Source organism: Rosa rugosa, chromosome 2 (genome assembly GCF_958449725.1).
Source record: "Rosa rugosa chromosome 2, drRosRugo1.1, whole genome shotgun sequence".
Taxonomy (NCBI): Eukaryota; Viridiplantae; Streptophyta; class Magnoliopsida; order Rosales; family Rosaceae; genus Rosa; species Rosa rugosa.
The window spans coordinates 14791527-14806210 of NC_084821.1; positions in this window are offsets into that span (position 1 = coordinate 14791527).

Consider the following 14684-nt stretch of genomic DNA (forward strand, 5'->3'; position numbering starts at 1 on the left):
CGTATTAGCTGGCTTAATTACTTGTACCAAATTTCTCAAAATGGCTTTTTGTGTTTTACATATTTTTCGAGAAGTTTTATATACACATCTCCAATTACTTAATGCACACCCCCTATATTTTTTCGTCAGCATGCAAACTGCCATCTATACCCCTCCTCATTAATAAATAAATAAATAAAGGGTGGTGCTATCCACACACCATTTTTTTCTATTCACACACCCCCTCTATTTTTCTATTATTTTAAATCAATTTTTTTACAAAATACCCTAACTACCCTCCCTTGCAATTATTATTTTTTTTTTCTATTTTGCAAGTCAATTATCCCTAAATCCTAAACTTTTATTTTCCCGCAGACAGCAAACACAAAGGACTTCAACTTTAGACCCATCTTTGGAGAAAATTTTACACCTTATTTGCAATGAGACATGAAAGAAAAATATGAGTTCAGTGATCATTCAAGCTCCTTTGAATCCATCAATTCTGGTAAGATTCTAATTGAAATTATTTGGTGTATTTGAATCCATTGAGCAAGTATAAAACTTTACAACAAGCTAATAATAATAGTCTTATGAGTATAGACATGATTTCTTCTAGTATATTATGCTAGAATATGAAAGATTTTGCCATAGGAAAATTATACAAATATGAGTGGAGGAGGATTTCAGAGATAGGGAGTGTTTTTTTTTTTTTTTTTTTGAAAGGAAGGGTTTGTGTTTTCTATTGAGGGTTGATTGGTTTTGATGCTTCTGGTTGATCTTATTTATTAGCTTTTATTTTTATGAAGCAATGTTGTGGATTGTTACCAGGGCTGGCCCTGAGTCTTGCAAGGCCGCGGGCGAGAAGTATCCTTAGGCCCCCTATTTTTCTACTGATAAACTCGAAAAGTCTTGCAAAAAATCATTGTTTCTAAATTTGTCAAGAATGCAACTAGGTTCTATGAAAATCCCTTTTTCTAACCGACGCTTGGTGGTTCAAGTGGTAAGGAGCTTGTTCCCCTTAAGCAAGGTCTCGAGTTCGAGCCTTGTGAATGGAGTAGCCAGGGTTAGGAGAGCTTCCCCCCTAAATGGGGTCCGACCTGGCTCGAGGGATTAGTCCTTGCCTATGGGTGGGGGATATCCTAGTTTAACCAAAAAAATCCCTTTTTCTAATATGTATTGAGAATTAACATAGCTACACTTAAATAAAATATAATTTCTTTCTTAAAAAAGAACAAATACATATTGCAGTGGAAGTGTTAAAATCTACTACAAATTTCCGCAACAAAAATAAACTTCTATTGCAAAACTGAGCAAAATTATAGCATTGAGGGTTAACGAAACTCATTAAAAAATAAAAATAAAAAACACAATCTCTTTCTCATTCTCTACTGGAGTCTAGAAAAGTAGAAGACATAAATTTTAATTTCTAGAGATTGCAACAAAAATGACAAAAAAAAAAAAAAAACCAGAAGATGTGGAGGGAAAAGTTGAGAAATTTTTTTTTTTCTTTTTTGATTTGGCAATCACACGGTGTCCTCAAAGGCTTCCTAGGCCCAGAGACTAATCCGTGCTCGGGGGATCTTGTCAGAACGCTTCCTCCCCCCTGGCCACCAAGAATATATTGAGATTTAACTCCAATAAGTGTCGGCGGGATTCGAACCCGGGTGTGGGGGTTCCACACCTGGAGGCTCTTACCAACTCGACCACATGTGGAAAAAGATAGAAAGATTTTGCAAAGAAAGAGATGCAATCCGAGCTTTAATTATAATTAAATTCCTTGACTTTTTCTTTTTCCGTGATCAGTTTTTTGTGTCTTTATCTTTCCAAATATGGCCTCATAGCACACACATATATATACTAATATACATTGGGCTTTCCATGTGGTGCCCCATTTACTCTGGTGCCCTGGGCTGTCGATCACCAAGCCTGCCCAGCACTAGGGCTGGGGCTGATTGTTACATTGATTTTTGTTATTTTCTGCTAAATTATTTGGATAATTCATGCTGTAATATACACAATTGAAGTATTTCTGCCTGACAATTTTTACCATTGCTTCTAGTTAAAAGGAATTAAATGTGTTGAAATAGGGATAGCTTGCTCTTTCTTACTATAAGATCATGTGCTATCATGAGATAAGGGTACTAGTATTGTAAACTTAACTTTGTGAGATGATTTTTCATTGTTTTTTTTAGAGTAGAATGTGGAGAGCAAAACCATATCTACTACTGAAAATTAGTGTTATTTGGAAGATCTTCGTAGCATAATATCAGACCTCATAATATCTTGGTAGCAAAAAAAAAAAATTTGATTTATTGTATAATGATGTTTAATTCATGATTGACTTGCCAAATAGAAAAAAGGAAAAAGAAAAAAAAAACATAATTGCAAGAGAGGGTAGTTAAATTAAAGTAATAGAAAAATAGAGAAGGTGTGTGAATAGAGAAAATGAGTGTGTGAATAGAGAAAATGAGTGTGTGAATAACACCACCCCAATGGTTCGTGCGTCTGCAGTGCAGTGATTAGTCTGGCTATGCTGGGATACACTGCATGAGTGTGTGTGTTGGTTCTATTGACGTCTTCCACTTTGTAACTTTTTTTTTTTTTACTTTCGAGACATACAAGAATGTCGAGTTATGTTTTGAGGAGGGGCATAGATGGAAGTTTGATAAAAAAATGTGACAAAAAAATATAAGGGATGTGCATTAAGTAATTGAGGGGGTGTATTTAAAATTTCTCTTTTCGCGAAGGAAATAAAGGTTGCCAACACTTTGGCGAATTATGGTAGGACTTATTCTAATATGGCTTGGTGAGAGGCTCCTCCATCTCTTATCTTATCACATTGTAATAGTGACCAATTGGCTCTTCCTTTTCGACTTTGGCTTTGTAGCTAGAAAGGTTTGGTTTGGTCCACATCTTTGGCTTTGTAGCTAGAGAGATTTGGTTTGGTCCCCATCCTAAATTGCCAGTTTGTTCTTTTAACAAATAACAGACATCAAACACACCCTTCGGGTGTAGATACGGTATGAGAGAAAAATACGTGGATAGTTTGTAATACCCCAGAAATTCGTTATTAATTTTGTGTGATTTTCCAAAAATTAATAAGTTGTTGGGTTGTACGAGTATTTGTTTTGTGGATGAAGTGAAAGTGTTTTGGATGAATAATTACTCTAAAAGTTTTATTTTCGAGGGATTAAGAGTTAACTTTTTATTCGTTGAGTTTCTCCGAAAACTTCCTTCATGAAAGTCGTAGAGCACGATACGAGTTCGTGGACATGCGGCACGCTATTTTTCATGATCATATGAAAATGTTATGATGATGGAAAGTTTTTCTATTTTTGAAAATTTCCTATAAATAGAAGAATTAAAAAAAAAAAAAAACCAAGTTTCCATTTTCGGAAACGAGAATTCTAGAAAATTCTAAAACTTCTCTCTCAACCAGCTGACCCGACATGCAAAAGGCCGAACCGACCCGGTCTGAAATGGGCCGTCCGGGGACACACGTCGGCCCCACAGACCCAAATCGCTTCGTCTCAACGTCACCATCCTCCTCATGGTGTTCGCTTTCACCCATTGTCACCGTACACTGTGGATCGAAGTCCGCAAGACAGTGGCGAGTCGTCGACATTGTTCTGACTGATTCCAGCAACTTTAGAGCTCGAAACCTACTAGGTTTTGTAGCTCTCCTCTTGCTATTTCCATCCATAGCAATCTTGAAGATCGAATCGAAGTGTAGAGCTTCGATTTTGGATTTGAAATTCTCGATCACCTCGAGCTTTCGAGCTTGACCTAGCTCGATCCCGGCCGAATTGGCCTTAGTGCAAGGTATGAAAGTTGCTCCTCTTGCTATGTTCTTCATTTTGATCGGTTGGATCTTGCTGGTTTTGAAGTTGGTTGGGCGGCGTGTGGGTCTCTCGCGCAGCCGCTTGTGATGGCTCGTCCGGCCTCCTTTTGAGCAGTTGTTTGCTCTGTTTGCTTCCGTTCATTGACACGAAAGTGTAGGTGTGTTTAGTTTTATGTTCGCTCGATTTTTTGGATGAGTTAAATTATTTTTCATTTCGGTTCGTGTGATTTTCAATATGTGAGGATCCGACCGTTGGATCTTCCTTTCATTTAGGTGATTTGATCCTAGAAGTGTTTCGAAGACCTTGTGATGTCTCGGGTGAAGTTTCGTCATGATTGGCTTAAAGTTTGGTTTTTAATTCAAGTGTACGTTTCAAACTTTAAACGTTTTTGGTGCATTGTGGTATTGAGCTATGACCTTGATGTGAGTAGGTGCTTGACGAAGGTGTTCGTGTGGCGTGTGAAGATGCAGTGGAATATAGGGGTGAGTAAATCTCATGTTGTTTGGGTGATGGATTAGATGTTATGGTTTTAGTACAATTAATTATTAGCTGTAAAATCATATTTATCGAATATAAATATTTGTTTTGAATTCTATGAACTTGATCGTCAATGGTTCATGGGTAAGTCAAAACGAAGTTTTGTTATACAATGATTTTTGGGTTTTGTAATTTGTGAACTATAGTTGGTATTGTGGCATTCGTGAGTGAATGACTATGTGAGTGTGTGTGGAGGATCAAGAGATGACCTCCTTAAACTTGAAAAGTGAGGATGTCTTTATTTTTTGCATATATTATAATCTAAACCATTCATTCTCTAGTTATACGCATACTTGTGAATCCTACAAAAAATTAGCAAAATCAGAAAATGTTTTACCATTTGATTAGCACAATGTTTATTTTAATTTAATCTAACAGACTACAATTATTTACACAATTTTGAATGAACAAATGGTTATGGATTTGGTTAATGTTTTGTAGACACAATTCTTGCATAGATTTCTAAATGATCAACGGTTGAAATTATTGAATTCCGTCATATGGTAGTGTAACATGGTAAAAATCCTCAAATTCTTAGAGTAAGGAGATCCTCTCTAGAATATATATATATATATATATATATATACACACACACACACACACGGAGCCGTTCTAAAGAGGACGTCCGCACTTTCGCTAAAATGCGGACGGCGACGCTGCAGATCGGCTCGGGGGGCGACGGAGCAGCAGGGGTTGCCGGAAGGACGCCAGGGGTCGGGCGGAGAGGTCTGCAGTCGGTGGAGTCGCCGGCGACGTCATTGCAGCGATGCCCAGAAAACCTGCAGTTGCAGGTCGGGTTGCTGCCCAGAACCTGCAACCCTGACCTCGGACCTCGAACGCTGCCCAGAACCGTCCGAGATGTCTCCGGCCTCCCTCCTGCAAGCCGCGCGCCACCGTCGCCTCCTGGAACGCCTCCGCTGCGTCGCCGTCCGCACTTTATCAGTTGGAACAGGCCTATATATATATATATATATATATACAGATCTTATCCTGAGCGAAGCTTCGCTTTAAAATCAAAGTGCGCATTTAGAGTTTATGATCACTTTTCGGTCGCATATCCACATCTCGACCGTTTAGTTTTTAGGTAATAATGTATAGATCATCTCTGCAAATTTTCAGCAAAATTGATGATCGTTAAGGGATTGATAACTGCCTTAAAGCTAGTACGGTTCAGGTTGGACATATTCAGTTCGTCTATTGGTTTAATAGAGTTAGATACCTTAATGATCATCATTTTGGCTGAAAATTTGCAGAAATGATCTATACATTAGTATCTAAAAACTGAACGGTTGAGATGTGGATATGGGACCGAAAAGTGACCCTAAACTCTAAATTCACACTTTAATTTCAAAGCGAAGCTTCGCTCTGGATAAAATATATATATCAGATCCTATCCTGCGAAGCTTCGCTTTGACATCAAAGTGCGCATTTAGAGTTTATGATAACTTTTCGGTCGCATATCCACATCTCGACCATTTAGTTTTTAGGTAATAATTTATATATCATCTCTGCAAATTTTCAGTTAAATTGATGATCGTTAAGGGATTGATAACTACCTTAAAGCTAGTACGGTTCAGGTTGGACATATTCAGTTCGTCCATTGGTTTAAGAGAGTTAGATACCTTAATGATCATCATTTTAGCTGAAAATTTGCAGAGATGATCTATACATTAGTATCTAAAAACTGAACGGTCGAGATGTGGATATGCGACCGAAAAGTAACCCTAAACTCTAAATTCACACTTTAATTTCAAAGCGAAGCTTCGCTCTGGATAAAATATATATATCAGATCCTATCCTGAGCGAAGCTTCGCTTTGAAATCAAAGTGCGCATTTAGAGTTTATGATCATTTTTCGGTCGCATAGTCACATCTCGACCGTTTAGTTTTTAGGTAATAATGTATAGATCATCTCTGCAAATTTTCAGCCAAATTGATGATCGTTAAGGGATTGATAACAGCCTTAAAGCTAGAACGGTGAAATGGTGATAGCCAAAGTGCCTAAAACTGCCTTAAATTGTTGATTTGAGGTGATTGGCCTGTGTGGCGACCAAAGTGGTGATAGCCAAAGTGGTGACCTGTGTGTGTGGTGAGTTTGTGTAAAGGATGTTGATTGTTGTTGAGTTAATAATGATTGTGATTATTGATTGTGTGGAGTTTCATTATTAAGTCTTGAATTATTTGTCTTCATCATAATCACCTAAACAAAATTATATGCAGGGATTACTGTTTTCTGAATTGATTGATGTTAATGTAATCTCCTGAACTACACTATATGCAAGGGTTAATATGACTTTGATTTGTGTGAATTTAATGTAATCTCTAGAACTAAACTATATGCAGGGGTTACTATAATTCTGAATTGTGTGATTTTAGGTGATCTCTAAAATTAAACTCTATGTAGGGATTATTGGTTTTACTTTGTTTAAATTGTGAGCACTGTGATGGATTGAAATGTTTATTGCTTTGCAAAATTGTTGTTGCATTTTAAAATATTTTAAAATGTTAGGAAGGTGACAAATGTTTTGTTTTCCAAGAAGAGTCGTGATTTATGTGGTGCTAATTCTGAGTTCACCTTTAACGTTACTTGAGGTGGAATTATTTTGGTTATAAAATTTCTTAACGGAATGCTGAGTTGAGAGTCAGAGCATGTGGGTGTTAATCACAAGTTGGCTTACTTAAGCCTGTTATTGACGGATGTGAATTTGATGATGTTGTCATGATATATGCTTATTGATTGTGTTAGGTTGAGATAACTGAAGCAGGTGTTTTTGTATGTTTGTTTTGAGTTTACTCATATGAGCTTCATAAGCTCACCGGGTTTGTTTGTTACAACCCGGTGCACTATTCGATAGTGTAGAGGTTTATCTTGCAGGCTAGGGTGTACGTGGTGGAAGCTGAGGTCCTTTGCTATTGCAGTCGTAGGTTTATAAACTTAATTGTTTGTTTCACACTTGTTAGTCTTCCGATGTGTGGTGAGTGTGTTTACTTATTGAATTGTTGTTTCAGTTTAATTTGTAAACTTGGTGTAATGTAATATGTGACTCTAAAGAACGAGTCTGTATTGACATTGTGGGCTCAGAGCATCTTAGTGTACTTGTTTTAAAAGAAAAATTTTCAAGTATTTAGTGTTGATGTCTAAACCATCACGCGCAGAGTTTTTGTGATTGTTTAATATTGTGCTTGAAAAATTGGGGCGTGACACAGTTATTTTACACAACATGGAGAAAACTTATCCAATTTTTTTCTTCTAATTTGTGGGTAATTTTTGTGAAGAATGTGTTAACTTTTTTTTTTCTTTTCTGTTGTGAATTGATCTTTTTGTCCTTGAACAATTTAGCTTGAAATGCTTTTCTAATATATGAGGGTTTTTTTATATATAACAAACACACTCTATGAGTGTGGATAATTACGTGGGAAGTTATTCCACAGAATAGAACGTGGAGAAAATTGCTGCACATATTTTGTTTTTGATTATCAAATTTCTTTTGTTTTTCTTTTATCTGTGAATTGACCATTTTGTCTTTCTCAAATATTTCAGTTCAAATGTTTTTTAATATTTGAGGGATATTTTGGTAAAATTTTTCTGTTTTGGCTGACAAACTATCTATTCTCTTAATAATATACTAGCCTTCTTCATATATGCTCTGCATGTGTAATAGTTCTCTTATTTAATTGACCTATTGGTAAATTATAATTCCAATATTATAGAGGTCGTGGGTTCGATTCTCACTAACATATGTAAGGGTAGGGTGACCACTCTTCGCTAATTGGTGCAATTTAGAATACATACTCTAGGTCGAGACTCTCGGTGTTATTTCGGGATGTTCTCCCTATGCTTATTGTAATTTGGGGTTCAGGTATCATGTCCCCCCAATGTATTCTTCATTAATGATCAAGGCTTAAGGGCAGCCGTATTAGCTCTCTTTCAGAAAAAAAAAAAAAAAAATGTAAGGGTGGAGTGAGCTAAGAGTTTTAGTTTTTTTTTTAATAAAAAATAAAACAGTTATTGCAGAGATAAAATAGTGGGGATTGTGGGATAATTTATTTTTAATTTTCTTAATAAAAATCTATTTTATAATTGTCATATTTATCATTTTGATTTAATTTATTTTCAAAGTTTTTTAATCTTTTAGGGTTAAATCTGTAAAAAATTTCAGTTTTGACTAACAAAGTCTCTTCTCTTAATAATAGTATATATATATATATATATATATATATATATATATATATATATATATAAACAGTGACTTGTTCTTTTTATTAAAACAAAAACAAAACAAAACAAACCAGTGAGTTGTTACTCCTCCGTCTAGCCTTATGCTAGAAATTTTAAAAATCCAACTTTGAACCTGTCTTGGTGGAACTGATTTGATTTAGAAAGAATTGCATAAGTTATCAGTTTCGCCATGTTTTTACCTTTCCAAGTTCCAACATTCATCAGACTTAAAACTTAAAACGAATCAAGCTTGCTCATGAAAAGTAGGACCATTCTCAAGCTTGCTTTTAAACTCAAAATAAATTGCAATCTGAAGAGTGAAGACACATGCATGAAAACACAACTCGACCCTAGCATCATTTATTGTATTGTTATTTTCCCTCCCGCTATAAGTAGAATAGGGTTTGCTTACTTTCCCTATCAAAAGGACACAACCATACTTTATACTCATTCATAAGTGTCAACACTCTCACCCGTCCGTTTCGTCCTTCAAACCTTACAGGCTTACAACATCACAACCTCACAACTCCTCCTCTCACATTGCCACCTTCTTCCTCTCTGCTTCTCTCTCACAATGTCCGGCGTGTGGATATTCGACAAAAACGGCGTCACTCGACTGGTCACAAACCCGACCCGCGACTGGTCACAAACCCGACCCGAGAATCCTTCGAGCAAAAAGAACCGCCCTATCCGGGTACAGCGACCGCACCCGGAGCTCGACCCCGACTATTGATATACCTTCCAGCCAACCAAGTCATCCGGTCCTATGCTGAACTCGAGCAGCGACTCACTGAACTCGGCTGGACTCGCTACCGGCCCAACTCATTCTGCCAACCACACCTAGTGCAATTCCACCGCTCCGAGGACTCGGCTCACCTCATCTCGCTCCCTACCAAATTTGACCACTTCAAGTCGTTTCATATGTACGACATCGTCGTCAAGAATAGATCCTTCTTTGAAGTTCGTGATCCTAATGCATTATAATTTACATACTGCATGCTTCATCTATTATCATCGTCCATGAAAAAATGCAATAATGTCTGTATTCCCTGAGCTATTTATATCAAGTGAAGTAGTGACTAGCTAATGAGGTTGATATCTGCCAATGGCCTATTGATGATGAATGCATATGCCTTTAATTTTTATCTAAGTTACTAAATTTTTATGAGTTCTTGCTGTCCTTATAGTTGTTCAGTTTGGTGCATCTGCAAAACTTATATGTGGGGTTTTATCCACAATTATATAGATGCATGTGTTTATTTCATTATTCATTTCAGGGCGTTTTATTGTCCCCCACCAAGCAAATGAAATGCTACGTACACAGAAAAATTTGGACTACTACCCAATTGAAACAAATTAAAGTTGAGCACTATGTAATGAAAGATACATGCATCTCCGTGCATTTTTAATTAAATTTTCTAATTTTTACATGAAGAAGGATGATGAGAGTAGAGAAGTCAAACAAAATGGTTTCACCCGACCAACTTAAGTCAGTTCCCTTCATGCTTTGTGCCAACCGGCCAGGCCAAGCTTTCAACCGATGGCTTATTCATGTTCATGCCTTGCCTTAACGATAGGGCCATATATACCTAGGCTTAACCATTTTTTCTTTTAGCTTTTTACGTACCTAGACAAGTTTATATTTCTAATATTTAGATATATATTAGCATTGTTTTTGTTTGTTTTTCTAATAATCAGGATCATTCGTGCCTAGTTCATGCTCGTCTGGAATCTTATCTAGTGTACCAAAAACTCCAGTTACTTTTCGTGTTGCTGCATGTATAGCCTGACCATGTTGTGTTTATATGTTGTGCCCCTCTAATCGTATCAATGCCAATCTCACCCGTTTTGCACCTCTAACTAGTTTAGAGTACGTACAATTCCGGCTTGATTTGATTACTGCATTCAGGCTTCAATCTTGTTGTTAATTAAAACCAGAAGTAATACCCATTGTGACTTATAATTCTTCATCATCATGAAATTTAGAGTCATGAAGAAATTGTAGCTTCTGTCAAAAAGAAATAGCTAGCCTATTTTCCTTTTGATTGTTTGGTTTGAGAAGGCGCGCGGAATCAGAAATATTAATGCTAAACGCCAGTAGTGGTTGTATGTGTTGAAATTGAACAGAAACAGTACGTGTAATTAATTAAGTGTACTATGAACCCAGCTATAAATCAGTGGTCATTACTGCGAGCTATCTTCTGAAGTCTGAAACCCTAGCTATGCATGCTTCATAAATATGTATGCAGGGTATGATATGATGATCCCCACTTACCATCCCCACGGTATGAACTGCATCTCACTTCAAATAACTCAGTGCTGAGTGCTCACCTTGGTCAAAGAAAATCAGGTTCGTGTTGAAATTATATACGAATCTTGAGTGGTCCCTTATAGACCAGAATCATTACCTTCCATTCCTGAAAGCTTGATAGAGTACGTAGAGTTCCCTTTCGGGGCAGAGAGAACAAATTAAGGACACTCTGGAAAATGAAAGATGGAAGTAACAGAGCACGAAAGAGAAGCTAGAGGATCAGAATCTGCAGGAATAAATATTACAGCTCGTGATTAGACACATCGAGCAGCTGATCATAATTCGTCAAACTGGCTGGTGTCACACAGCCTGCAATGAATTACAGGTATTAACCACTTACTCTACAGCGACCTTTGATGGTCCAACACCTACCATCTCCAACTTTTCTTTATGCTCCATGTCTCCATCTGGATCTTGATTCAACAAAAGAAAAAGTACACCATCATTACTCTTTGGTTTGTATATATTTAGGAAATAGGTACCACGTACGCGCGCATATACCCAGAACCACAATATTATTAGGGTTTTATCAAATAAACAACTCATATACAACAACTAGTCTATTGTGAGTTGAACTCACGACCTCCCACTTATAAAGGGGAGACTTATGCCACTAGACCAAATGGTACTGGGCTATTCATGAAAAAGTCTTTAACTAAACTTAAATAATGTATAAGGAAAACTGAAATTTGGAGAGAATTGAGTCATATTTTTATTGATAATAGGGGTCTTTTTATATAGAGGATTATAAGGCATAGAATCAGAGTTGTACAAGGAAACGTAGTATTACATTGATTGGATATCTCCAAGATTCTCTGATATTATCTCTAATTTGAACCCTATTACCACTAAGTCAAGTAACTTAGAGTTTGAGCCATACACATATTCTGGATTTACTTGTACACTCCCACTTGTGTCGCCCAAACGTGGTGCTCCTCTCGTTGCCTCATTAAAAACCTTGCCGAGTAACAAAAATCCAGTAGGACAAAAATAACCTCGGTCGAAAGAGAAAAAGAGCACCACACACCCTTCAAGTTTCGAGACCATATATGTAGACATCTCCCCTTGATGTCTGCATCTCCCCCTGATGACTACGGTCATGGGAATTCGGATAACTTCTGCAAACGATGCTACCAACACGTTTCTTGAAAGTGGAATTTAGGCAATGACTCAGTGAGCAAGTCTGCCACATTGTCCTCAGATCGAACCTAGTTCACTTTGATCTTGAGGAGCTTCTGTTGTTGTTGATTGTAGAAGAACTTGGGCGATATGTGCTTGGTATTGTCGCCTTTGATGTAGCCTTGCTTCATTTGTTCAATGTAAGCAGCATTATCCTCATAAATGCTTATAGGCTCATCTGGCTAGACTTCAGACCACAATTGCTTCGAACATGCGTAACTATGGATTTAAGCCATATACATTCACAAACTGCTTCGTGAAGAGCAATAATCTCTGCATGGTTCGAAGAAGTAGCGACTAGGGTATGTTTAGTAGACCTCCAAGATATCGCAATCTTACCCATGGTGAAAAGATATATAACTAGTTTGGGAATGACATTTGTGTGAGTCAGAGAGGTACCTAGCATCAGCAAAACCTTTCAAAACACTTATGTCGTTTTGGGATGGGGAGAGGGAATGCAGACTAGTATTGGTGGCGTTCATGACATATGATGAGTCCTGAATCCATCGTCTCTTTGTAGGGATAGGACAAGCCCATATCAATCGTACATCTCAAGTATCAAAAGATGTCTTTTACACCAGTCTAATGGCGTCGCGTTGGCGTAAAGCTATATCTAGCTAACATGTTCATGACAAATGAGATGTTCGGTCTTGTGCATTGAGTTAAGTACAATAATGCGCTTATTGTACTTAAGTAAGACATTTCTGCCTCTAGCACATTTTCGTCATCAACCTTTGGACGAAGATGATCTTTTTCAGGATAAAGACTATAGACGATCATGAGGGTGCTTAAATGCTTGACCTTGTCAAAATGCTTAAGTATCTATCAACACGATACTCAAGTTCCAAACAGAGACATAATCATGTTCTCCCAAAATCCTTCATCTCAAAATCGGATTTCAAGTGTTCAGCGGTTTTCCTTAAATCTTTAAGAGCTTCAAATGAAGATCATGTCCAACATGAACCGCGATAGAATCCGGAACTTGTATTAGAAACACGTGGGCATATCCCTTCCCAATCAAGTACGTAGTCACTTAGTGAGCGTTCCAACCTCATTGTAAACGCGCTCCGTGGTCTAGAACCACTTGACTTGGGTAAATGAAGTTCACCATGAACTTTCATGTATATTCCGTATCTAGATTCCCATAGAGATACGTAGTGACCACATTTGTAAGCTGCATGTTTAGTTATTCAGAAACTACCAAACTGACAGGGTAGTGGAGTGCAATAGCATCCATTGCGAGAGAATATGTCTCATCGTGGTCGATTCTAGAGCGTTTTGTGAGAAGCCTTGAGCCATAAGGCGAGATTACCATCTCTTTTTCTCATCACACTTTCTAACGAAGACCCATTAGTCAACAGGTTTTATGTTAGGAGGTGTTGGCATCACTGGCTCAAAAACCTTTCTCTTCATTATAGAATTCAACTTAACCTGGATCGCATCTTTCCATTTAGGCCAATTTTCTCTACGTTGGCATTCATTCATCAACAGAGCGTGGTTCGATACCATCGGACTTAACAAACTCATGCGCAATGAAATGCACGACTACATCATCAATTATGATGGAGTTTCTATCCCATGTCTCATGTACACTAGTGTTTTGAACATTTTCAAAGAGCTCTATATTCTCAGGAATAGGTTCTGACGTTGAGGCATCCCCCAATGATAACCATAATTCGGAAGATTCTCATGAGACGGATTTTGAGTGTCGATGATCCAAGGATTGGATTGTGTCAAAGTATCCTTCGAACCTACGGGCCTCCCACGCATCCTAGTTGGGGCCATGGCCTATAACGCCAGAGTGTCACTCTCTATGGCGTTCGCGCCATGCCCACCTCCGTGTAGGGTGGCGCTACGTCCTCTTTTATGGATGTCCATCCTTGCAGGCATGTTTGCAGCAAATATGTGTGATCTCGTCACTTTAGCGGGGATCGAGATGAGACATAGTGGGGGCAGACTACGACAATTCATGTCGTTCCTGTTGAACATCTGTGTTCTTATCTCCCCCTAACGACGGGAAGACTATCTCATCAAAGTGACAATCCGCAAATCTAGTGATAAGGAGATCGCCTAGCAAGGGCATTAAGTGGCAGACGATTGTTGGAGTCTCAAATCCAACTTAGTTGCCCATCCGTCTGTAAGGACCCATCATAGTGCGCTGTGGCGGCACAATTGGCACACTCAAATATGCGTAAGTACGATACTGGTACCCAGTCACTAGCTGTAATGCAGAGGTAGATTGAGTGGCGATGGGTCGTAGACAAATTAGCATAGCTGCACGCGATATTGCATCACCCCATGCGGATATAAGGAGATTGGTGCGCATTACCAATGTCCGGACTACCATCGTAGTCATTTCTGCGAGACCATTTGGGTGTGTACATGAGAATATGATGTCCAACATCAGTACCATTGCAATAACCAACGAAAGTCTTCGATGTAAACTCTCTAGCATTGTCAAGTCCAATTGACTGAATAGGAAAATCTGGAGAGTGAGCCCGTTGTCATATGATATGTGCTCGGAGTGTAGTATAAGCAGCATTTACAGGTGGTCAATGGCACACCACGTGATTAGCGTGTTTGCGTGTCAACCAACATCATGAAATATTTTAACGTCC